General features: G+C 39.0%; 1 protein-coding gene across 1 annotated transcript in view; it reads right to left on the minus strand.

Moving 5' to 3' along the window:
• ctnna2 (catenin (cadherin-associated protein), alpha 2) overlaps window positions 1-26,879 on the minus strand; it is a 382,835-nt gene that overhangs the window by 61,213 nt on the left and 294,743 nt on the right. The window lies entirely within an intron of this gene.

Raw genomic sequence — 26,879 nt, forward strand, 5'->3', positions numbered from 1 at the left:
GCGACCAGAAGTTGGCTGTCAAATAGCTGAGCTGTTGGCCCAGACTAGCATGAGGTCAGTGTGGAAAAATAGGCCTCCCACACAACAAGTGCAGACAGGGTTTCTTAACTAAATGTGTGACACTCTAAGTCAAGCTTCCTGCCAAATATTCAAACTCACATTAAGAATTGATGTAGCAGATCTGTTTGGGTGTAAAATCGCCCCATGAATCCCCGGCAGTGGCTGAAGTTATCAATGTTGGGTGGTTCTCTCAACCCTGAGGTCAAACCAATTCAACTTTATTTGTATTGCCCTGATTTAATGGTACAAAAGCTTCACAAGGCTAACATAATGAAACATGAGATGAAAATGACACCTGGCAACCTTTAGCAAGAAATCAAAAAACAAGAAGTAAAAAGCAGATGACACCAAAGCTTTTTTCTTTATTACCAATACATAAAATGAGCAAGAGATGGTGGACTATCATTTTCAGCTTGTCAGCTTTTGAAATAAAATGATGGGGATACTGCCCTCTGGGTTAAGGTTGTTAAACCACTTTTTTTGGAATGCCTTCAAGCTAAAACAAAAAGTGCCTAACATATCAATTATACAAATAAAGAATATGTACAAATATGACAATGAATATACTTATATTAATTTGAGTAATAAATTAACCTTTTATCAAAACAACTTTTTATTAAGTCTTTCTGATTCACCACAAAGCTGTATACTAATTTAATTGTATAACAAAAGATTAATCAATACAAATATACTCCGTTTGGTAAACACGTCAATATTATGTAATGAGAGCATAGTTTAGCTATAAACAGGTTTGTCGAACATAATCACTGGATCCTGATAAAGGGTCTGAAACACACCTGGATCACTAATGATATCTTCCTGCGTATTTCAGTATTCTTTATGAAGTAAAACATGTTCCAACCTCAGTAACTCCATCTTGATTGAGTGTTTCTTCGCCGTTATTACCAAGGGGCATGTTTGTTGCCATAGAGACAGAAACAGCAGAGGCTGACACAACATTTAATTACTGACCGAAAAAAGAGCGAAATGAAGGTATTCTGAAAAGAAAGCCAAGCTAGATTAAAAAATGTTACCTTGCCATCTCATTTGCTTGTTCTGCAGGTACAATAATCATGAACATAAAAATAAGTTATAATCTAAGTTTGCAGTTTTGATCTGAGCAACTAGAGCAAGAGACGATGAAAGGGGTACAACTATAGATATAGCATGCATGCAAGTTGTAGAATACATGCATTTCATTAGTTGTGACCAACAACAACTAGTCACACTCCATGAGAAAGTAGAATTAGTATTATTATATGTCACAAAATAATAATCTCCCTTCCATGTCACTAAAAAATATATCAAAGGAAGAAATGAAATACTCGAAACACTGACTACACTTGTGGCTTAATCTGAACAGTATGTACACAAATGTAGCTGTGTATTTTAAAGCTTTACATAGAGTCACACTGATGTATTGCTTTGAACCAAAGTATTGTGTATCAGCACTGACATCCTACCCAGCAACAGGCTGGAAATATATAAATAAATAACATATATATAGTGGCTTTAACTTTTGCATCATGTTGACAATATAAACAAGATAACCTTGAACTTGAAGTGTATTATGTATCTACCATTAGGAAAATGTATACAGTCATCGATGTGACACTGTCTGCTGAAACAATTCCTGATTGAGCTATTATTGAATGCATTAATAAGGCTTTATCATACAAAAACAGCCTTAAAATGGCATTACATTGATTTTGGCTTATTTAAAAAATGTATTTACCAGATTCTCACCTATAGCAACATGGTGCTTCACTCTCTATTCCTCATATTCACAGCTGTCCTGGGAGATTGCCAAATACTACCCACTCATTGGCCACTCTGTTTCATGCGACAGTGGCATTTGATGATAACTGTGATTAACATACCCACTGATGAAAATCTATTTCTGTATGTATACCTTTCCTGGGGAAAATGTGCATAAACACACGTAAAACCAATAGCATTCATATGATTTAATTAGTGTGTATGGAAGCAGTCTTCCCGTAGTGTGTTTATAAGATTTGTTCACAAGTATGTGTATGTATTTTACCAGTGTGTGTGAGGGAGTATAAGTCTGAAGTGTCTTATATTGGCAGATCACACATTAGCCCACAGCCATTATCACATCTGTGTGAAACAGCTGTATGACACCCAGATGTATGCGCTTGCATGTCACATTGCTTTTCCAAGTAACTCTAGATCTCCAAGTCAAATAGTTCTGTACAACATGTGAAACTATCCCCCTGTGGCTTCACGTAATGCAATAAGATCGGACCAATGATTGCATATGGATCAAATGAACCCAATATAATACACATTACACTCACAACACAATATATCACATTATAGTATGCCCTCATTAATGCAATGTATAACACGTGTGCACGAAAAATGCAGTGATAGATAGTCAAGTCAACTGTATTAATTGCCTGTATTCTGGTGAGGAGCGGGCAAGTGTGGCTAACTCTGGGTGGTGTGGTCTGATGATATGAGCAACTAGCAAGGCGAGAAATGCCTCGTGTGCTTCTGTGCAAACACATGCATTTGCATACTCTATGAATTGGATCAAAGGCAGAATGATGAGCAGTGCCTGATTCATGAATATGCGCAAGGCAATGTTCTGCTTGCATTAAGAGCCTATTTAGGCATGAGCTGCACTGCTGTTCCCCCCCCCTCTTTTAGTTCCACCTTATCCAGGATATTCTCTTCACCTGTGACCTTTGCTAAATAAACCACAGTTTAACTTGCTTAAAGTCTTGAATGAAACTGGGAAATAGAGAGGAGAAAATAAATAGACAAAGCACAAAAAGTGCTGAGGAGAGAGATACGACTACATTGGGTCAGAGAAGAAAGGAAATTACATTAGGTATGTGTCCTGTTTGTGCTTGGTTGGATTTATGTCCCTGCTTTATTTATTGTATTCAAGTAAAAAAGAGGCGGCGGTAGCAGACATGTGAATATGTTAAGAGCCGTGGTCATGAATTTCCCAGTGAGAAAAGCATAAACAGACCATGGCACTCCGGCTAACATATTAATGGTCAAAACAATAGAAGGGACAATGTGTTTGGACAAAGTGAAGGTGGGATGTCATGTGCAAAACTAGGACATAGGCCTACTGTATGTGAGAACAAGTTTGTTTGTATATTTTGAATGTATAGTTTAGATGTAGTGCTATATCTATGTGCTATCATTTTGAATATAAACTACAACGGTTGCTTTAGAGCAGGGGTCGGCAACCTTTTTGATATGAAGTGCCATTTGAAAAAGAAATTGTGATCAGTGTGCCGACCATCGTGAACTGTCAACGGGGGGGGTGAGGAGCGCGAAGCTCGTGAACATTCAACAGGATTGTTTCACCACGGAGGAAAGCAGCAGAAAGTCGACTGGAGTTCAAGAGAGAGGGGCTGCGTTGCGTGCATGGCTTCCTTCTGCAGGTTACGAGGAGATGCGCTCTGGTCTCGTTCAGGATCCGAAAATAAAATGTAAATATTTTTGCACACTTATTCCACTTATTCCTAGTGTGCCACTGGTTACGGTGCCAGGGGTTGCCGACCCCTGCTTTAGAGCTTTCAGAAGATTAGCTGCAACATGAACCTCATTTACTTTCTATAATTCATCATAAGGATATCACTTTTTTACCTTAATGACCTCCACTCCCTGCATGCTTTTTTAAAAATAGGAAATTTGTAACACTGTCTTAATCATCTAAAAAGGAAGATCACAATTATATATAGTGCTCCAAGCTCGAGCTATGTCTCTCTGTTACTGCCAACATTCCCTTCCTCTCCAAATCTGTCTACCCATCTACTCTATTGTCTCATGATTATTGAAAAAATGCCAATGTGTGTTAGTTGATACGTTCAAATTGCTTTGTTGATAAGGACACAGTTCGCACTTTCAGCTCTGAACTTTGGGACACAACGTGAAGTCACGTGACATGCTTACCACAGATTTCAAATCCTCATATATTAATATTTGTCCATACAATATAAAAATAATCGGCTTTTTTCCAAAGTAAATGTTCAATTCTCTCATTTTGTAGAGGAATAAAGCAAAGTACAAGTTACAGTCATTGCTTTTTTCACAGTTATTAAGCGACACGCAGCACGACACATTTAGTTAACAGAGGGGCAGTCATGTTTCATCAGAAGCACATCATAGGGCTTTGGAAATTGGATATATTTCCATATATATTTTCCCAGTGGACCTAACCTGCAATATATTGCGATTGAACTTTAATAAGCTTTCTGGGGCAAAATTGCATGTTCCTTGTATGTTTTTATTCTTTCAACTAATTAATCAGCAATGGGTGGTGCCTGCCATTGCCAGCTTGGGTTATTCTGCATTTGTACTGTGGCAAAAAGCCGGAGCTCTAATTAGGAGTGATGATCTATTTTCCATAATGAGAATTGATAGCTTTACTTCTGCACGACCAAACATTTTCTCTCTTTCTTTCATTATTTCCAACTGAAGCCTCCATTCTTTCTTTCTACCTCACATAGACATACTTCAGAGGTGTGTGGCGAAACGGACTAAATGAAGCACTGTGTGATTAATGAACTTAATTTCCAGCTGGTTTGACTTCACGGTGACAGCCCACTTCTCCCCTAAAGCTTTCTGATTATTAGATTTAAGCCTGTGTCAAAAAGTCAAACCACTTATAGATGAATGTGTCTGCCTGTCGTCTCCTGACACCCACACGTTGTCTACCTGTCCTTCTCAAAAGCTCTACATATGACCTTTTTAGAAATTACTAGTTTCATGCAGAGTGTGTTATTTTCCAAGAAAACCAAAAATAATAAACAACTCCAAACATTAAACATAACAAATAGATTTCAATAGTTTAACATCTGAATTAATGTGTCAAATAATTTGCAAAGCTGATCCTGGAGGACAGAGTGTTCCTAAATGAGTCACCTTGTAAAACAGCCAACCCATATACTATAATCGTGTCGCCCCCCCCCATGGGTGCCAGAGCCTCCTCATCTTTGAACACAAAGACAGCCCCTCTCTATGTGGCTTTGCAAGCCTGTGCTAATGCTGTGTAAACAGTGCTGCTGCTGTTTGCCACTGATTTAGCACATGTTAATATTACATGAGACAGAGGGGTCCTTTGATGATGTAAGTGAACACTCAAACTAGGGCTTTCTACCTAAGGGAAGAGGAGATGGGGCTGTGGAGCAGCTCCTTTGAGATTTCTTTCACTTCCATATATGCAAACCAGCTTGGTGGGAGTGGAGCGGTGCATGTTTCTGCTATCCCGTCACAGAGGAGATTTGTTCTACTTTTTAATACACGTACTGAGGTAAAAAGTAATAATAAAATGTACATACAGTGAAACATAGGGGCTTGCAAATGTGTTACAAAAAAATGATGGCAGCCATTCATCTGTTTTGTTGCTTTTTCAGGCATTATTAATGAAACAGCCGATCAGTGACAGTAGCTAGTACTTAAACATCAAAGATGGGTAAAAAGACTTGAGCCATCTGCACCCAGTTGCCTATATTGGTGTTTTAATCTGGGAACGACTACACACTCTGATGCACCTCAATGGTATCAAATCAATGCCGACACAGGGCAAAACATTTCCTAGAGCTGAGAAAGTCTGGCAGCAGCTAGCGTTTGGCTTTTAGAATGAGAGGAACAAGTCGAACAATGGCGATTGACAGCTGGGCCGCAGTGCAGCAAGTCAAACTATTTTAATATTTGAGATTGTTCAGAATTCAGTTTTGAGTTTTGTATCCGCTCCCTCCACTGCAGTTAAGTGTTAGTATGTTACAAATGAAAGCCTTTTTAAAGCACAGTTGTTGCGACCTGGCTCAAAAGGCCACAACAAAAAGGAGACACAACATGTCAACGGGTAGGTAAAGGTGTTTATTTGCACCACACTGTTCAAGTCAACTCATGGTTTATACTCATCAGAGCCGGGTGCCTGCAGGAAAAAGCAGAGAGGCTTTAAAATAGCTGTAGAGCACCAGACCCAGGTGCCCTGAGTTACTGCAATCAGTGCGATCAATGCAGCCAAGACAGGACAGCCACACCCTCTCCACTGATGAACCCACAGGGGCATCACAGCCCCCCCCTTAAGACGGAGGCCCCAAAGGGATCCCCGAAACAACACCAAATATCCAGAGCCAGAGAGACTTCCTACCCCACCGGGGCACGAGAGAGAGCATCCGCCACAACGTTGTCCTTGCCCTTAATGTGCCGAATGTCCAAACTATAGGACGCTGCTTAATTGGAGGACTGTCCCCCATGTCGATATCATGCTCCACGAGAGTTGTGCGCCATGGCGTATCACCGAACAGTACCACAAACTTCCCGATTAAAGCACGAACCCTGCCGCACCAGACTTACTCTTCTGCAACACCCCCTGCTCAAACAAAGATGACACAATGACAGTTTTAATGTCATGTTTCCGCTTGCTCCCCACAACAGCAATGTCATAGTGCTCTGCTATTTCGACCAACTGCGCCTTCTGGCAATCAACTAAGAAAGACACTGAGGGCGCATCCACAAACGCTGACAAAGAAGTCATAATAGCCAATCAGAAAGCAAAGTATTAAACTGCCAACACGCATGGGCATAAGATTAACCCAAAAGAGAATTTCCCCCTAACTGCCTAAATAAAATCTTCCTAATCTCACCTAGTCTTCATGTGGCTTGCGGTGGGTAATTACGCACTGGAACCCGGCGGAGTTATCGAGCGACCTGCACGCAGGTAACACCAAGAACTCACGCGGACGTGCCCCCGAGACAGCTGTCCGAAAACAGCTGACACTAACCACGTCGCCACAACACTATGAAAACAAAAAAAAACAGACGCAACCCAAGGGGAAACGCCACTTAAGCCTAGCGGGGAAAATCTCTTTTACAAAAGCGTAACAAACAGCAACATCTTACCTTCTAATTGGCACACAAAACCTGACGACATGTCAAACACTACAGCTTCCTGAAACCCAAAAGACATGATGTGTCCCCCAAATAGCAGCGACAAGCCAACACACAGCTGGACCACAACAATGAATCAGCTGCTCAATGACACCATGTGCTCTGAGCACTACACAAACTTTTTAAACAAATAACCCGTTGGACGAGCCCCCATTTGTTGCGACCTGGCTCAAAAGGCCACAACAAAAAGGAGACACAACATGTCAACGGGTAGGTAAAGGTGTTTATTTGCACCACACTGTTCAAGTCAACTCATGGTGTATACTCATCAGAGCCGGGTGCCTGCAGGAAAAAGCATAGAGAGAGAACAGACAGGAGCAGAGAGGCTTTAAAATAGCTGTAGAGCACCAGACCCAGGTGCCCTGAGTTACTGCAATCAGTGCGATCAATGCAGCCAAGACAGGACAGCCACACCCTCTCCACTGATGAACCCACAGGGGCATCACACCAGTACAGTAATCTAAGCAACAACAATGGTATGGCTGTGGCTTGCAGGATGCAGTGATCTCTATTTTTATTGTCTCTGTTTCACCTGTGTGCTGAAATCAATTCCCCTGGTCCATCAGCTGCCTCTGGCCAGTTTATTTCTTCTGAGAGATGTCATTCATTATTGCTTCTCCAGCCTGTGATAATCCCAGACCTCCCACAGCCACCAGTTCAGTAATGATGAAGCCAGAAAACAAACTCCTTTTTGTTTGTGGCTTTCCACTCTCTAATGCCCCGGCCACACGAGGACGAAAACGGCTAAACGCATAGGATTAACGCAAACGCAATCGCAAAAAAGCTTCCGTCCACACGCAATAGTAATCCAGATAGTGTCTCTCCACACGAGACCGCTCCGTTTAGCTCCAACCGCTGGAGAAGCTGCAGTACATGTGCAGGAGCCTGTACGTGGCGCTGTAACTTCCTCCACAAAAGCAGCGAAGAAGCATGGTTGTCATGGTTGCCCTTCTGTTTATTCTCCGCGGTGGGGGGCCGAGGGAACCGGGCAGAGTTTTTCGCCAGTCAACGTGTATTAAAGTTTAAATCTTCCGACAAAATTATAAAAGTGCCGGTCAAAGGTCTTCTTTGTTATTTATTGAGCTTTAAAACAAATGAATAACGACTCGATATAATATAATAATAAAATACACGGAGCCTCTCTTTTTCCTCCCTCTCTTTGGACAGCGTCAGTGTCTGTTTCATGCAGCAGCTGATCCAGTAATGAGTGACCCGGCCGACAGTAAAAATAAGTAAATATTTATAACTAGTTTAGGTAGACTAGTTTGAGAGATGTCTCCGTCCTGTCAGATCGCGTTTATGTCCATATCGAGAGAAAGATAAATAATCTGAATTCAGTGTAGTTTACTTTGACGCGGGGGTGAGCAGCAGAGGTGGGGAGAGGCGGTGCTATTGGCGTACACACGGAGCCGTTGGACCCCCCAGAGCGTTGCGTATGCCGTTCTATCCACCTTGGGACCCGTTATCGTTTCCGCTGTCGTTTAGTGCCGTATTCTGTCATCCTCGTGTGGCCGAACGGTCTATATGACACTAAACAGTAACGCAAACGACCGTTTTCGTCCTCGTGTGGCCGGGGCATAAGGTCTCTCTGTGTTTCTCTTACTTCAACCACAGACGTCAGCATGCCAGCTGGCATGGTGTAACTGTACATTTTAAACAAGAATGTGTTTGCAAGTGCACACAAAAGTAAAAAAAAAACGTGTGAGCAGGCACACTCATAGATGTCTCACAATGTCATCAATAGAGCGATGTAAGGCCCAACAGAGAGGAGAATAAGAAGATCAGTTTCAGGAGAGAGAATAGATTCTTGATGAGCCATTAACCTGCTGTCGGTGAACTAAAATGGCTGTGGGACGTGGTTTAATTTACCCTTTTATAAAGAGGTTGTTGAATTGATGAGGCACAGGAAAAAGAGTTACACCCCTGGACTGGTGAATTAGCAATTCTGATGGTGAACAGGTTGAGTGAGGACCTAGAACAGTAGTCAATATCCCCAATCAATCTAAGCCTTCAGAGAATCACTGCTACCCTCTGGGTCAAATCTATAAAACTAATAATAACATGGATCTGGGCAGATCTTGTACGGAGGAATGTTTCAATTTGGAAAGGAAATATGTTGAAATTCCTTCTGAAGCACTCTTAATTGTTTTTGTTTTGTAAAACAAGTAGTGATATATATTCGACACAGTAGGCTAAATGATGACAATTTCTGCAGTTTGATTTTGTCTGCCAGTGCTTTCATTTATCTACCCTTGAGCTGGTCATTCTCAGCATTGAGTTTTAGATCTCTCTGATATATCAAATATCCATCAGTGGTCACAAAGGATACATTTTGACTTTGAAATAATCTGCCTGAGAATTCGATGTGCTCTCCTCACCGTCCATTACAGTAGCTCTATGGATGATATATTTTAATAGACAAAAGATGGCTCGTCAATGTCTCTCCATCAATGAAAGATAAGATAAAAATGGAAAATGATGGCCCACTCTGTGCGTACATGGCTTTGCAGGGTGTCTGCTGATCCATTTAATATGAATAGACCTATTTCCTAGCCCATTCCGGCTCATTAAATCAAAATTAGACATGGGTGTTCTACAAATTGGCAGTTTTTTCAAATTGTCTTGATCACTGTATGGGTGGAGCACAATAATGCTTCCTGCCGCAAATTATAAACTACAAATTATTGAACTGGTCACTACTGTGATTTTAACGTCAACAGGTATGTTCCTGTTCCACATAAATGTATTGTTGAAAGCAATAGTATCAAGTTGAACATATTATTTTTTATTCAAACTTAATTTTTAACTTACTGCTGCAGGTCTCCCTTGAAAAGAGATCATTGATCTCAATGGGATTTCACCTGGATAAATAAAGGTTTTTAATTTGAATTGAATATTATTGCTTTCAACTAACAACTAATACAATTATGTGTAATTTGTTCATATAATACATTTATGTAAGTCAATGTTTCAACATTTTTGTCAGTGTTTATGTGTGTGTATGTGTTTGTATGTGTTTGTGTGTGTGTTAACTCAAAATGTATACAGTTTATGAGGCATGTAGGAGTTTAATATTCTGACTTGTGGCAGGGCATGATGGCTGTAAAAAAAATCATACACAGCTAAGCACAAGAATATAACATTTCATTGCATAAATGTTATTTAGCTTACGCTTTTATCCAAAGCAACTTATATACACTTCAATACTATAGACATGCTATGGGGGTAATGTGGAGTTAGGTATCCCAAGAACACTTCCATATGTTGACTATATGAGGCTGGACCAGATTTAAAACTCTAAGAAGCTGTGTGTATCTGTGTGGACACTATTTGCTTATGTGAGAAGCATGGTGTGCCCTAATGCAAACGTTATCCTTCATTGAGGATGAAATAAATACAGACTTTAATTGAAGTTTCATAGCATGCAAGAACAGAAGGTGTTGGCATGATGGGATATAACTCCAGTGGGAGCGTGCTTCACATGTGAGAGCTAGCATTCCCTGCTCCCCTGCTATGACTTGAAACCAGATCAGGCGAAATGGTCCGAATGAGGAAGGGTACACGCTCAGGGCTCATCATCCTTATGACTGTTGATATATAAAGATTAGATGACATCAATTATAAAGGTTACATATTAAATGGTTGAACTGCATACATATAAAGCATATGCCTTTCTCATCAATCATTAACTAAGGTTTATATGTTATTGATATTTCAACAATAAAACAAATATATATATTACTACAAAGTGACTGCATTGCTCAGTTGCATGGTATTGTCTGCAGAACATTCCCCTATTGATTAATGTTTTTACAGATGTCAAAACAGAGTATTAAACATTCAATAAAATGTTATGAATTGTTCAACAACATGACATGGAGGTCAAGGTCGTAATCTAATAATTTCTTTACTAGATTTTCAAAAATGATTTTCTCCACAGAACGCATACCGACATGAATCATCTCTAGACTAATGAGATACAATTATCTTAACGTAAAGTCTCTACATTAGAGACAACATGGGACAGGTCTGAACATCCGGCACTATGGAACAGTGCATTGTTCACGTCCCGGAAAAATTGAATATGATACATGAATCAGATGCAAAAAGGCATAATGCGACATCAAACATGATATGACTAAGCCCCCATGGGCACATGACATAATTAAGGATTTATGCCAGGCTATATATCACATTACCATAGGAAGACTATGTTCACAGAAGCATGGTGCAATGTCAAGTCTTATCCCTCTTTTGCTTCCCCTTTTGTCATACTTAATCTTGTGTAATCCACTTTGTGTCATATCTGAATAACATGACAGGAATTCCTCTGCTTCTTGTTGAGGAGCACCTTCAAACAAGCTATCTCAGCGGGATGTTTTGTCTCTTAACTAAGCACATCTCCAAGGCAATTTGGTAGGCAAGGTCTGGTAAATGTGTCACAAAAACACTAGCACCACTTCATGCATTCTGTGAGGGATAATAGACCCTTTAGTTGACCCTGCAGGGGAAGGTTGGGGGCAGTCTTTTGTTAATACATGCTTGATGCTGGTATAATTTCCATTTGTTTATCCCTCGTTTCCCCTTGTAGGGACAGTTGAGATGTAGCACAAACAAATATGAATGTCAGCTTGAGGTTAAAAGATTGGTTGATTGCATCCTAGGGCACAGCTGTAATTCTTCAGGAAAAGGGCTGATGACCAATTCCCTCTGAGAGATGTGGACTGAGTAACAGGGGAACAAAGAAGCCAAGAGGAAGAAATTGTCAAATGTCAGCGTATATTATTATAATCAAAGTTCAACAAATCATTTATATAGTACATAAAATCATGTGTTTAATTACGTTTTATTTTTAATGCAATTTGCCAGTATAACACTAGTGCTTAAATGTCATTTAATGATCTGTATGCAATAAAACAACTTTGAAAAGGCCACACTAAAACATATGTTGTTGACTGGCAACCCGCTGTACAGTAGGTAGACAATTCATGTTATCATTGTATTATATTACATTTACACTATACGCTTATACAAGCAGACATGTGATTGACGCACATAGCTTGTATACACAAAGCATACAGCAATGAGGGATACAAATAGTGTCAGATACTAGATCCTTTATTTGGGTACATGTACTTATACAGTATAAAGGTCAAAATACATTACAGGTGCAAGTCCTACATTCAAGCAAAAGTATAGAAGTATTGTCAGCAAAATGCATTCAATGTATTTACAGTAAATGTGCTTATATTGTGGGAAAATGCTGATGTGAATGCTAATGTTATTACATTATTAATACAGATGGAACGTTTTCCTTTTTTTATAGCTAGTTGAGATTTTCTTAAATATATATTTTGGGAAGATAATGAACAGTTTTACCTCGGAGAGCCTCAGATAATTTCAAATGAACCTGTCTGATATATTAAGGTTAACATCTTTGCCATCTAAGAAGTGGCAAGGAGGCACTACTATTTATTGTGAGGGGCCGCATTCCAAACTTGTTAGCATCCAATGTGTTGCTTAATTTTTATTTTTATATTTGAAATGTATTTGTACCTATTCAACATACATCTTCCTCCTAAACTGTAGTGGTGTAGAAGTATTACGTTACATACAATAGATCAAGTGAAATGAAGTACAACAAGAAAATATTGCTTGAGTAAATGTACGAGCCAGAATAGCACACTGGAGAAATATAGGTGATTATCCCACAGCTTGAGTGGGTGCTACCTTGAGGTGGGAAGCTCCGATTGACTGGGCTTTACTGTCTGTAGCAGCATCGATCCGATTACCGTACATCAAGTTAAGACCACCCATAATACACTGCTGTCAGTAATGACTCGTGAGGGGAAAACATTATGACATCACCTGGTGGGTGGATTCAGTTTGTTTTCCTTTTAATATTTTAAATGACTCACAGGTTTCTCAGAAATATCTTTAGCGCCCATGACTGAATCTGTTTTGCTTGATAAACAGATGCCCACAGGTTCAACCTAAAGCTTCAATTGTAGAATATTTGGTCTGTGTTTTGATTGTATGCAACCTGTGCGTACAGGTTGCATACAATCATTAACTAGCACTTCCATTGTTATGACAACCTGATGCCGCAGAGAGTAACTTTAGTGAGTCTTAATTCTAAGACACTTTATACGCTGCTATGGATAATCTTGCACGAATGTACATTCTTAAAATATTGAAGTTATTTTTATTTTTTTTATATATTGATTGTTGTGTTTTTATTTAGGTCTTAATGTTTGCACATGTAAAAATGTGTCTTTGACCATGTATATACATATTTGCACACATATTTGTATATACATTTGTTTTTAAATTCAGGATTGTGGGAAACGGTATTTGGATCTCTCTGTCTGTACACACACTGGAAGATTGACAATAAAGTTAACTTTGACTTCAAGGTACCCAGTTCAAGTTACTGCTCGTTCTCAGTAGTTTCAATATCTTGGTTTGGTTCCTGTCGTATCGGGCTACACTGAAATTGCTATCAAATTCTAAAGTATTATATTGATAATAAACCTTTATTCTATAGCACATTTCAAACAGATTAACAAAGTGCTTTCACATACAAGTGAAACAAATTGAATGGAAATAGATAATGAAGTAAGCTCAAAAACAGCAACTTAACACACTCTAAAACACATAGTAAAGCAAACAATAAATACTTAAATACAAATACAAATCACATTTTCTAGAAATGTGGGTTTTTCAAAAGTTATGTAAGTATTTCAATTATATATCATAAGGTGTTATTCAGAGCTGCAACTGTTGCCTGTGCTGTTAAGTGTGCCCAATCAGCGAACCAGACTACAATAAGTGATTTCCTGTTGTTTTTAGAATACCAGCATGCACCTGTCCCTTGCACGTCACGCAGTATTTTTCCTCTTTTCTTCCAACACCCCCCTAACTACTGTGCGCTTCACAGTTTTAAACCCTCGGAAGTTATGTCATAACTGTATCTTGTGACAAATGTTTATCACTAAATTGATCCTAATAATACAGAATGACATCAGTTTAATTATTCAGCTTAGCTTGCAATGAATTCCAAGCCACATCTTAGCAGGTCAGTCATCAAGCATGATTATTTTAACTTGTATCTGACCTCATACAGCCCATACTCTCAAAACGCTTTACTGGATGGAGAGATGTCAAGCCAGAGCCAAATAACTCCCTATATCGACCAGCACCTGGTCTCTGGGGATATCTCAGAAATTGTCAGTGTATTATACTCTCTTGACCTTAGCCATTGACCAAGGATTCTTCTGCCCAGTTTAGTTCAATCACCAGTAAGCCTTTAAACATTTTTATATTACCTACATATGTGGCCTACTGTGCTTCTTTATCTTACACTCTTACAAATCCCTTTTTGCACCATTCCTCATAATGATGCCTCTACGATTCTGTCTCTGAATTCTGATGGACTGAATTGACAGCATACTTTCTGTTCCGACATGCCCTGCAATGTGTAAGAAACTGAGTTGTGAGTCCACTCGACATCTTTGATGGGCAGAAAAGCGCCGACAGGCATAAAGAACAAGCACCAGAACAAATAACACTCAGAAGTGCCGGGTAAAGTCTGTATGTCACCGCACCACAGGGATATATAGGAGTACAAAAACTGTACAAAAGCACCGCCAGTACTAAGCTGATTCCGTGTCAATATGCTCCCATCAAAGAGTTGTTCTCTCTTTGTTGTGGAAATGTAAGGATTTCCTCCATTTTCTTCATGGTAAACAATGGAATTATGTCTCATCTCTTTCAGTGTGACTGAACAATTGCTGAAACAATACATTGTTGAGCAGAGTGACTCTCTCAAACACTGAGATTGTTTCAAAATGAAGGGTGAATACATCAATTCAAGGTGTTACTTAAAACAGTGGTGCATTCTACATAATTGCAACTTTATTCACAAGATAATTACTTACATTAACTAGGATGTGGGTGTGTAAATAAGATATGAGATTGTTACTGTTGTATCCTTATACAGGGTTCAAGTTATAATCTGAGCTATATGGGGGTCTTTAAAACTAATGCGCTCGCGCCTGCACGCACGCACGCACGCACGCACACACACACACGCACGCACACACGCACGCGCAGCAGCAGCCCTCTACTTGAGAGAGAGAGAATACGATGCGTAGTTCTTTTGGAAAATATGTTTTTCTTTTAGCCTATTTACCTCGTAAATAATACTCACTACATTGACACATGCATTATTTGTGATCAAAATAATGGTTGTTGGTAATGTATTAGCGACCCCCACAGATGTATGATTTCACTGCTTTCATAGGAACTCAGACCCTCCTTATGGGAGCTCAGCTCCCATTGGCTCCCACATAACTCAAACCCTGTCCTTATACATTTAAAACATAATTTTGGTCGATTTAATGCAACTTTAACATTATGGGTCATTATGTGTAGATCAGCAAAATACATAATCCCACTCCATTGTGTGTATGTGTAACTTAATGTCTGTACTCCAAACAATTTAATATGGCAAAGAGGTGAACCTAAACAGAAGTGAAAATTAAAGTACAGTAAGTAAAATCGGGGGATTGGATGGCTACACAGGCAATGTGAATAGATTGTGCTCACTCACAGGCGTTGTTGCACTAATCTACAGAAAGACCACAAAGTAGTGAGACAACAACTGAATATCAACATTCTTATTTGTCTGAAATGTTTTGGCTGGGAGCTCACCTAAAAATAACTCCAAAAAAGGGCCAACCTAAGGTGTATTAGGTGGGGTTTGATGTATGTTTCTATACACCTCTGTGGCTTAATCTTCCAAAGGCAGATTTCCTCTGAGGCTAATAACTTTGTATGAAAAGAGAGGATTAATGTCGGCCTAAAGCTTAGGCTCATCACAAGTAGACCTGTTCCAATGGTGATCCATCCACTTCCCGGTTAACTGTCCAGTAAAGTGCTTAATGCAGTGGCCCCCAGAATAATATTTACTGCTGCAGTTTGTCTCATGTCGCTGAGCCCTGAAGGCCAATTCAGTATTGGTTACATTCAACTTCATATTGATTGTGCATAATCACTGGAGGTATGTCTTTCCCCTTGACTCCGCTCATGTCCAAAGTAAGGTCAACGCTGTAAATTCAAAGCAGGAAAAGCTAATGAACTGATGAAGGTAAAGTGAACAACCGTAATGAAGCTATGTATTGAGCAGACACACCATACAGTATTCCTGACAGAATAAAACAATTATTACAATCATTAATGCATTGACAGCTCAGTTGATTGTGATGTTATTGCAGCATTTGGGACAATATATAAACCATTAATTACTCATTTAAAGAGAACACTTTGCATTGATGGAGCCCTATAAGAGATAAGGCAGATACAAAGGTGTCCTGTATATCAGCACTGCTGTTAAAGATAAATGCTTCAAGATGGAGTCAAGGTCAGTGGAAAAGCTCATTCTGACATTAGAATAGTGATGGAGCGTAACATCCTTTAAAGGTCCAGTAATTGCTGGCACGTGTACAATCTTGCTACATTGGCAATACAAAAAGAACATTGCTAACTTTAGAAGATTGGATATTCATCTTGTGTTTGAATTAACAAGAGCATATATGTGTGGGCAACACAATTTAATGGAGAGCTTGGCCTTGGAGGCAGATACAAGAAAGTAAAAACTGACACATTGAGATGATACAAGTATATTCAATGGTATTGAATAGGAAACTAACATATAATCAATAACAAGAGACACACATATAGTGAGGGACTGTGGATTAGTAAATAATTGTTTTAAACCATTAATTTGTACTTAGATATACATTTGAATGCGGACCCTACTATACTTATTCTACAGTGTATCGCTTCCCAAAATTGATCATTATTCAAATATCCTACTTCTAACCAGTCTTCAGCCACAATGTAAGACAATGTCAGTTTCTCAAAGTAACTCTACACAAATGATTTTAGGGACGTGATGAAAAGAAGCATAGAGGCTCTGTCGCTTATCTGTGTGAGCATATACTTGTGTTATGATGCTCGAGGGACAAGTACTCTACTCCCTTGGCAATGTTAGCACATGGTGACAGTTAAATGGGGCGTGATAAAAAAAGAAAAGTGTATTTTGTTGGATGGGAAGTCGGGAATTTGAAGCCTACCTCCCTTTTTTTACATACTTTTTATGCCTTTAGTTGGTCATTTGAAATGAGAAGAGATGTGGGAACTATTAGATATGAAGAAATGAATTGTCATGTGGACCGTTCTTGTTTAATATTTCAGTGTTTATGCCATTGTTTCTGTCATTGGTGATTCAGGTAGATTTGGTTAGCAATAATAGTATATTTTCAATTAAAGTAGAAACTAAATATTACAACTAATCCTTGCTATTGAATAACTCAATTATGGAAAAATGTTAATGGATCAGAATATAATACATTTAATTAATCGTCTAATGTTCTACCTATAATACAACTATTACATCGTTTGAATATCATTTTAGAAGATCATTTCTAATTTGTCCTGGAAACTATGAATGATATATCCATTAATACAAGCCAGAAGCAGTTGACTAGAGATATTGATAATTGATGTTATACTTATACTCATCCTAATGTTCTGTTTGAATAAAATTGAGGCTATATAGAAGTTATGACTGTAAAAGGGAAGATGGAACCATAGCCTTTTCACTGTCGTATCATGTCTCAGTTACTTTCAAATATAAACTATTGAGCACAAACAATTATAGTCAAAGTTAAATCGAACATTTAAGTAAAACATTTCACATTTTAACATAGCATTCACAGTTCACACAGACAACCACACAAGAAAAACAGTTAAACTGGGATCCTATTAGAGAGAAGGACATTAGTTTTATATCTTTCTAACTATCTAAATGCCTTGATTGCTGATGGTAATAATTACTTCTAATTAACATTAGCCTTTGGAATAATTCATTTTAGGTACATGACAAAGCATCGAAGGATTCCTAACATTTAAGGGAGGAATAACTTGCTCTCCATTTATCTGTGTAAGTTAAACTGTACTCCCCACTTCTTAGTCGTTTTCCTCCACAAACAGAGACAACTGAAATTATCCAACCTCTGGAATTCAGTTAAAATATCACATTCCTAAACATACATAAGTCATATCAACACACTATTAGTTGGTCTGTCTACTAAATGGTCCTCTTACTGCCCTGTAATGTGGGATGAAGGAAACATAACCTGTACATTTGCACAAGTGTTAGTGTATAAGTGCATGTGTGACCGCCCGGCTGTAAGTGACTAAAGCATATACTGTGCTACTCTTGCATGATTACAGAGCTAAACAAAAATACATGACCAATAGTTATACAAAAATATAACCTCAGAATCATTTTGCAGGTTCATTCCATTCCATTTCACAATTCCATTACAGTCTTTAAGCAAATGAAATACCCAGTATAATGATCAGAGGTTTCCTGTCGCTGGTCAAAATGGTGTAATGAGTTTGATGTGATTAGGAGAGCCCTTGGGTGAACTTGGCAGTGTGGCAAGTCACTGAGGTGAGCAAAGGACAATGGTGCAGAAACGAGAGATATTGAACTCTGTTGGAGCCAAATGGAAAATAAATCCAATGAAAACTAAGTAGACATGATGAGGGACGAATTTTACTTTTAAACTTATGATCATGTCCGAACTCCAGGCTAATAGCTTAAGACAGCTCCTCTCTGACATCAGGGAGATGACTGCAGTGACATTGATCAGGATGTTAATTAGCCTAATATATTAAAAGATTGTGATGGTGGCTGGTACGGTGACTGTCTGTGCGAATAATGATGATGACAGCAATGACAATGATATTGCCAAGTATAGTAGGATAGCCTTGAGTTTATTATCAATTCAGCTAGCAGAGACCATTCATGTGCTCACCCTGACAAAAGGATACAGGAGTATTCTGCACTGCACTTCATTATAGCTTGTGCTCTATTCTTGCCAATATGTGGTATCACATTCATATTATTCATATTATCCTGCAATGGTAAAAAGGAAACATAGTTTTGGTGTCAGGAAAAGGATGGACTGTATGTTTTTTAGCTCAGACCCTGTTTGCAACATTTACTGTAACATGCAAACATGATATTCAAGCACAAATTACTCATATGGTATGTAGGCGCTTAAGTTTATGTCCGACCACATTAATTACTCAATTTGATAATTTGTCCTTAAAAGAAACAAAGTCTGTAGCTTTATGATCACAGCTGGAGACGTATTAGGATTTTGTTGACAAAGCACCTCATTATCTCATGAAACTGATATCTGTATGCATATACTTCTCTGTCAGCTACAGTGTGATGAACCTATTTAACCTTGCAGAGCCCCACCGTTCAAAAGTGCGGGGCTGCGACATGTGTCTCTTCCGATAAGCCCATATTGACTCATGGACCTACAAGTAGTAATTTGCGGTCTCCCCCTTTGACCATGGAGCTTGTTGTATTTGATACATGTTTCACAAAACAATAGACCTCAGCTTAGTGAATAAAAACCCATTGATCTGAGCCCCACTGATGTTTAACTGCCATTTTATCAGAACAGCAAACTGTGAACCACCATGGAACAGGTAAAGCTGAGATGGAGAAGCAACAATTCATCCTTTTAACATGAGTATACTTCTGACTAAAATCGGATCGAGGGATGTTCTTAACGCCACTTGTATCACTATAAAGCAGGCTTTCAATGCTGGAGTATGCAGCATTGAAAGCCTGAGACCCCCTCAGTATTCTTGAGTATGACTGATTATGCAACCCAGTCTCATGGCATTTAATGTTCACCAACACGATTTTTAATCTATTGATTCATGTTCACCAACACGATTTCCCCCTTTTTTTCGTGTTGCACAGCACGATTTTAAAAGCAATGTATTTCTACTGGTAATGTGTTTTGTGCCTGCAGCACATCTTTTTCTCCGGTCGGGTCGTGGAAGACCACTGAGCTGTGTGGTTCATAAAAACATGTTCTTACTCAATATCAAGCCACAATTATTGCTTTTATTTTAAATCGTATAATTTCGGACTTTTGTTGCCGTCTGTGAGGAAAATAAATGGGGCTCAGAGCCTCAGAATACTGAAATCTGTATTTTTTAAATCTTTTTTTCCTTCTAATTTGTTATTCTTTTCAAAATAACACACTGTTATTTACTCAACAATAACACACAATTATTCTTGCTTTTATTTATTGGTTTAATTCCATAATCTCTGGCTTTTTTGGCGTCCGTCAGGAACTGAATTTCAAAATAAAAATAACCGGAAACAGACGTAGGCATTTCGAGTGATTACCCAAGATCCTCAGCTATGGTTTAAGCTCGCTGATTGGATGTTTTAGCCGCAATGCATGCTGGGATTTGGTGTTTATATGATATGCAATCCGGAAAACATTTTAAAAGAATAAAATAATACTTAATTCCGAGTGTTCTTGCTTTTCTCTTTGAAAGTCATCACATAACGGCATTGTAATACACGGTTCGGCTGCATTACATATTACAGATATGCCGTAGTTCTTTATTTATAGAGCCCTGATGAGAAGACCTTTGGAAAAACTGAAGAAATGCCGCCGAAACTGAATACTTGACGTGGATCATAAATATATCAACAATTAAACAACATCTTCAATTTCTCTTCGCACAATACGTCTCCTTGCAGTATCAACACTAATTCGGCTGACTTTTACATTTGGTCTAATTCATGGATAGGATATATTTACACCATAACGGTGCACAGCTGATATAAAAGGACTTGTAGTTTTCTTTGAATGAAATACTGAGTCTGAAATAGTATAGCAATATGCTGTAAAATGATGTGAAAGCATGAATAAAACTACACATCTTCAGATGTTGTACATAAGTGTCCTACACTAATAATACAAAGTTATTATGGCTGTGTGTACCTTGTGTGCACCGGCTAGTGGTTAAAGCACGTTATTGAATTATTGTTTTTATGTGTTATATTTGATTAAAAAAATATTAAGAGTACATACTTTCATAGGGGGAAAGTAGAACGTCTGTGATAGAAATATAGAATATAAAAAATCAAGAAGATACTATAAGTGATCTCTACAATAAAACAGTTTAGTGCAGGATGTACAAAGATATTAATAGGAGGAGGTGCAAAACAGAAAAACGAATTAACCTTTATTTAAACATTAAATAACAGATTAAGGTCTTCTTTTAAATAAGAAAAAAAACTTTGGGGGTATCTATCTACAGATAAATATTAAGCCTGACAAAGTACTTAACGTCTAATATATTGCTTTCCTGCAATGTTAACTATGTTGAAGCACTTATTTTAACTGATATTATACATATGAATTATACTCTTATGTATGTAGATAGAATAAGAAATGACAATTTAATGGTGGAGGTACACACATATTGATAGATGTCTTGTAATGCACTGTTGAGGAACCTGTGACCCAAGTTTTTCATTCATTGCATAACTACACCGTATGATATGTCAATAAACCTTTGAAAATCTTGAAATCTTAAAAGGGATGTGCAAAATAGCCATAATATACAGTCTTTAATGAACTATTAGTAGAGAACAACGAGTAATGAATATACTTTATTACTCGTTTCCATTCATGTCAATTGCAGATACATGTTTAGTCTTCTCAGTCACCAACTATCAAATATCTCTCCTGATTGTTGGCACTTGACAATCACCTTACCTGGATTTTACTCAGGTGTAACTAAAGTCTGATTTAAGGGTTGTTTATATTTCACATAATTAATCAGAATCTGCAAAGTAACTCAAATAAGTGTAGTGGAGTAAAAATACCAGGTTAACCTCTGAATTGTAGTGGAGTAGAATTACAAAGTAACAATGAGCTGTCATGTGGGTATATATTAATGCTGCACATTATGGACACAAGCTATTTTCACCCATTTATTAATTATATGTTTTATATTTTATAACACGAAGGTGTTTAATACTGGCAACTTCTAATTGTGGGAAAAACGAAAACGTTCAGTAGAGACGTCCCATAGAACATTTTGCGAAACACAATAGCCAGCATGTGTAGTTCTGGGGGGGCGTTCGATTCCAGTTTTGGATAGACTGGCGTGGTTTCGTTCCATTTCAAACAGCTGTTTGACGCTCGGCGTAACCTTGGCGCACTGCCACTCCAACATCCAATCCCAGAGCTTGAAGATTAATCACGGGGACTGTAGTCCTAAACATATAGCTGGGGATTATGGGTAGTGTAGTGTCTTCGGCCATCCTAAACTCAGAAATGTTGACAATCGCAACGATGCTCGAAATGTCTCTTATAGGCCTACGTCTGTTTCCGGTTATTTTTATTTTGAAATTCAGTTCCTGACGGACGCCAAAAAAACCAGAGATTATGGAATTAAACCAATAAATAAAAGCAAGAATAATTGTGTGTTATTGGTGAGTAAATAACAGTGTGTTATTTTGAAAATAATAACAAATTAGAAGGAAAAAAAGATTTAAAAATACAGATTTCATTATCCTGAGGCTCTGAGCCCCATTTATTTTCCTCACAGATGGCAACAAAAGTCCGAAATTATACGATTTAAAATAAAAGCAATAATTGTGGCTTGATATTGAGTAAGAACATGTTTTTATGAACCACGACCCGACCAGAGAAAAAGACGTGCAGCAGGCACGAAACACATTACCAGTAGAAATACATTGCTTTTTTTTTTTTAAATGAACACTTCAATGTTGCACAAACTTAATGCAACAAATAGTCCCCCCTGTGATGAACACAGTTAGGAAAATGCACCCAGTAAAGTCAAGACAAATATGCAAATGAGTGAATAGGATAATAATGCACCACAATACATCCAGTGAGCATTAATAATAATAATAATAATAATAATAATAATAATAATAATAATAATAATAATAATAACTTAAATGTATATAACGCCTTTCAGGGGACCAAATGTCGCTTTACAGAAAAAAAAACAGGAGTACAAAAAAATAAACCAGTCAGACATTTGACGCTTTCACACCAAGTACTTTCCCCAGGAATAGTTCCCGGAACATAATTTCCCGGAACTCTTTAGTTCCGGAACTATCTAGTAGATCGCGTTCACACCGGAGGGAGGATTACGCAAATAAAGCCGCTGACGTCACTTCTTCTGCTTTGGGTTTACTGGCAGGCCGCAAACAACTTCACGGCGTATACTGCCAGGTGAAGTCCCGGGTAAATCACTGCTCCCACGTTTTGTTTTGTGTTGCCATAAGTTAGTCTCTCTCTTTTGGTGCGCTGGGCTAATATTAATGCTAATAATGCTAATGCAAGCAAATAAAATGGCGGCTTAAAAAAACTTTTCTGAGTTTTACAGGGCGTGGTTTGCAATTCGCCCAGCCAATCAGGAATTGGAACCTTTTCCTCCCCAGGAAAGTACCACCTCTCTAGCAGGGGGTGAAAAGGTTCCCGAAAAAAAGTTCTAGTTCCAGATCTTTTTGGTGTGAACGCAAAATCCCAAGAACTATCGGAACTATTCCTGGGAAAAGTACTCCGGTGTGAAAGTGCCTATTGGTTTTGTTTATCCAATTTCCTCACAATGCTGGATATTAATAAACACACACACAAGTTGCCTTATTTTTAGATGTATAAGATAATTCACAATACAATTGCACATAAATAGCTGTACATAGATTCATGTCTGCTAACACTCAGCTTGCGATGAGCCATTGCACAGTCAATGAGCTAGTTTCAGCTTGGACTGGGGCTTATACTCTATCTCCTTAGCATGTAAACAACGCCTTTGTACCTCACTGTTGCACATGCTTTACATAACAAAGCAAAAAAGTCACAGGGCAAAAGCAATGTCCAGCGTCCCCACCCATTTACTCTTCATCAGAATAATAGAATGTATCTGCCTAAGATGTCCTTGGGCTAATCAAAGTTTTACCATTGTTGGATGCAAACAATATATTTTAAGGGGGAAGCATCAGCTAGATCCTCCCTCATCAGCAAACAGCTGAAGCAGAACAAAAGGTCACCCAAGTCACTCACTCTGTACCTGTTGGCAAAGGAAGCAGCAGTGTTGTTTTAAGTGACAGTATGTTAAGAGACGGCTCACATCAAGGGTTCTAAAGGCTCCTTTGAAAGGGCCAAGAGAACAAAAAGCAACACCCACTGAAGGGCAGAGGGATTTATTACAGGACTGTTCCTTCTATCCCACTGCAGAGGTGGTGACTGCAAAACAAACATACCTACACTCCTTATGATATAGTACATTTATTAACCTTGAAATGTGTCAAATCCCTTAAGCTGAGAGGACTTCAAAGCTGAGCAGAGTATCACACCAATGTGTCCTCCATCACCTTTGTATTGTATGGTCTGTAAAGATGGCCTTGTGCCTTTGAATCATGGACTGTCTGCACAGCATTTTTCAAAGACAAAGGTTTCTTCTACTAAAACATAGAATAGGGCTCAATAGTATTTTTTCAATTATGTTAGACAGAGGGTAGGTGGATACTAGTTACCTTCCTGACACTTCATATTTCAACAGTTACTGCCCAAGTGACCCAAAGAACCACATAAGCCCTCTTCAGGTGCACATAACACATGATGACTGGATGGGCAAACGTTCATGTCCCCTTTCTCCGCCAGGATGAAGTAAATGATTATTCAATGTGCACAGATGTGCAATAACAAAACACTTAAGAGGTGTTGATCTGCAAGGCCATCTTTCCCAATCATACCCTTGAGGTTTCTCTGTAATTATGTGAACAGAGGTAACACAATAGGACTTTCACATTCACTTGGGGGAATCAGTTCCAGAGCCAAAAACAAAGACCCCAAGAAAAGCATCGAAACCACTCGAAGAGGCTGAGCTGTGCAAGCTGAGCTACAAAAGAGCATGTTACTTTTGAAGCAAATATTTACACGCAGTTATGGAGATAAACACGTTTTGATGTGAGTTGTATCTCATCAAGTTACCACAATTACTTTTGCTTCATAATTCCTGCACTTGAAGAAAGAATGTGCATGGTTGAAAAGGTGTATGAATGTTGATAGTGTATGTGGGAACATATATAATACATACATACTCATGGGCGCGGGAAGGGGGGTGCTGAGGGCGCTGCAGCACCCCCTAGCGGCAGGCAGTGGGTGCGGAGCTCCCCTGTCTGAATTATTATTTGACGGTTATTGCTGCTCCCGCTGTGCATAATCTGTGTAATATGTAGCCAATACATTCCACATTGTTGGTAAAATAATGTTTTGGCCTGCCCTAAATGTTTTTTCTGTAGCACCGGACAATTCTACCTCAATAATATAATACATTAACCGTGTTTTACGTGCACCTCATCATGACACTCGAGAGGACGGCAGGAGTGGAATTTCCCGTGTTCAGTGAATGCCAGTGTTGCCAACTTGGCAATTTTCTCGTTAAATTTGGCGGCTTTCCAAACCCTCCGGCTACTTATTTGTGTCAAAAGCGACTAACGACTAATCTAACAATTTATAATGGTGTTATTAGGGACTTTTCTGGTGTTTGGAGACTCACGTATTGTTCTGAAGTTAACGAGCCGCGGGTGCTGCCGTGAGCCCCGCCTCCCTCCCATAGTACTCACAGGCGCTCAGACTGACAGTTGCCTGGCCGCAGCAGAGCTGAGAGGAGACAACCACACTCCCCCGCGTCGAGACTGCAAATGAATTGCGCATGCGCCAACTGCCAAGCCGTCCTGGTTTTGAGCGGGATTTAAATGTAAAATGTAAATGTTTCTTCACTCACTTTCACACTATAATACATAACTGCTTTGCTTTGACTCACACAGCCTCAGTCACTCAATCACCTCGTCCACTGTGTGTGTGCCTCTCTGTGACAAGCTAAACATCATGACACAGTCTAAATTATATTCTCAAAAATACAAAAAGGAGTGGGAATCAAACCCTGAGTATAAAGGATGGTTGAAGCCATTTATTGGAGATGACACACGGGCATACTGCCTTTATTGTAAGCCATTACATGATATGCAAATTAGGCGATGACGTCATTTAGCGGCTTCTGGCGACTTTTCGGACAGCCAATAGCTACTTTCCTTACTATGGAGTTGGCAACACTGGTGAATGCACCAGACCAATCAGATAGTTGCATGGAAATAAAAGTGTGCTTGTGTCATTCAAACCCTCTGTGTGTGTGTGTGTGTGTGTGTGTGTGTGTGTGTGTGTGTGTGTGTGTGTGTGTGTGTGTGTGTGTGTGTGTGTGTGTGTGTGTGTGTGTGTGTGTGTGTGTGTGTGTGTGTGTGTGTGTGTGTGTGTGTGTGTGTGTGTGTGGACATAGCGCATTTAGTGTGTGTGAGAGAGGGAGATAGGGGGAGAGGGGGAGAGAGGAGAGAGAGAGGGACCGGTGCCAGCAGCAGGGACCGTGTTGTTAGCATCTGGTTAGCTAGCTGCACTAACGGACATACGGAGCTGTTGCTGTTTGTTCCACAACAAGCTGGAGGAGAGCTCTCCTCTCAGACTGAGAGGCTCAGGTGAGCTAAAGGACTCTCTGAGTGTTTAGATAGTTAACTTTAGTCTAAGTTATCTCAGTGGGTCTCAAACGGTTTGGTCACAAATTATTCAAAAGATTATTTCCGCGGCACACCTTCATATGATCATTATAGTTATAAAAAAAAATAAGAGAATAAAGGAAAAACAGGTATGAAATACTATATGGCAGTAAAACAAGAATACAGTTTGAAAGGAGAGTGATTTGTAAAATATCCATAAAGAAAAAGAACATCTGCTTACAGTTGTGTTTCATCTGGGTGTTGAGAGATGTATCCATAGATCTCTTAATGTTGCTCTCAAAGTGCACCAGATTGATGCTTTCAACTTCAATATTTAAAAGAAATCTTCATCCCCCCGGACCCCCCTAGGAGGTCAGGTCCG

Source organism: Pseudochaenichthys georgianus, chromosome 1, assembly GCF_902827115.2.
Source record: "Pseudochaenichthys georgianus chromosome 1, fPseGeo1.2, whole genome shotgun sequence".
Lineage (NCBI taxonomy): Eukaryota > Metazoa > Chordata > Actinopteri > Perciformes > Channichthyidae > Pseudochaenichthys > Pseudochaenichthys georgianus.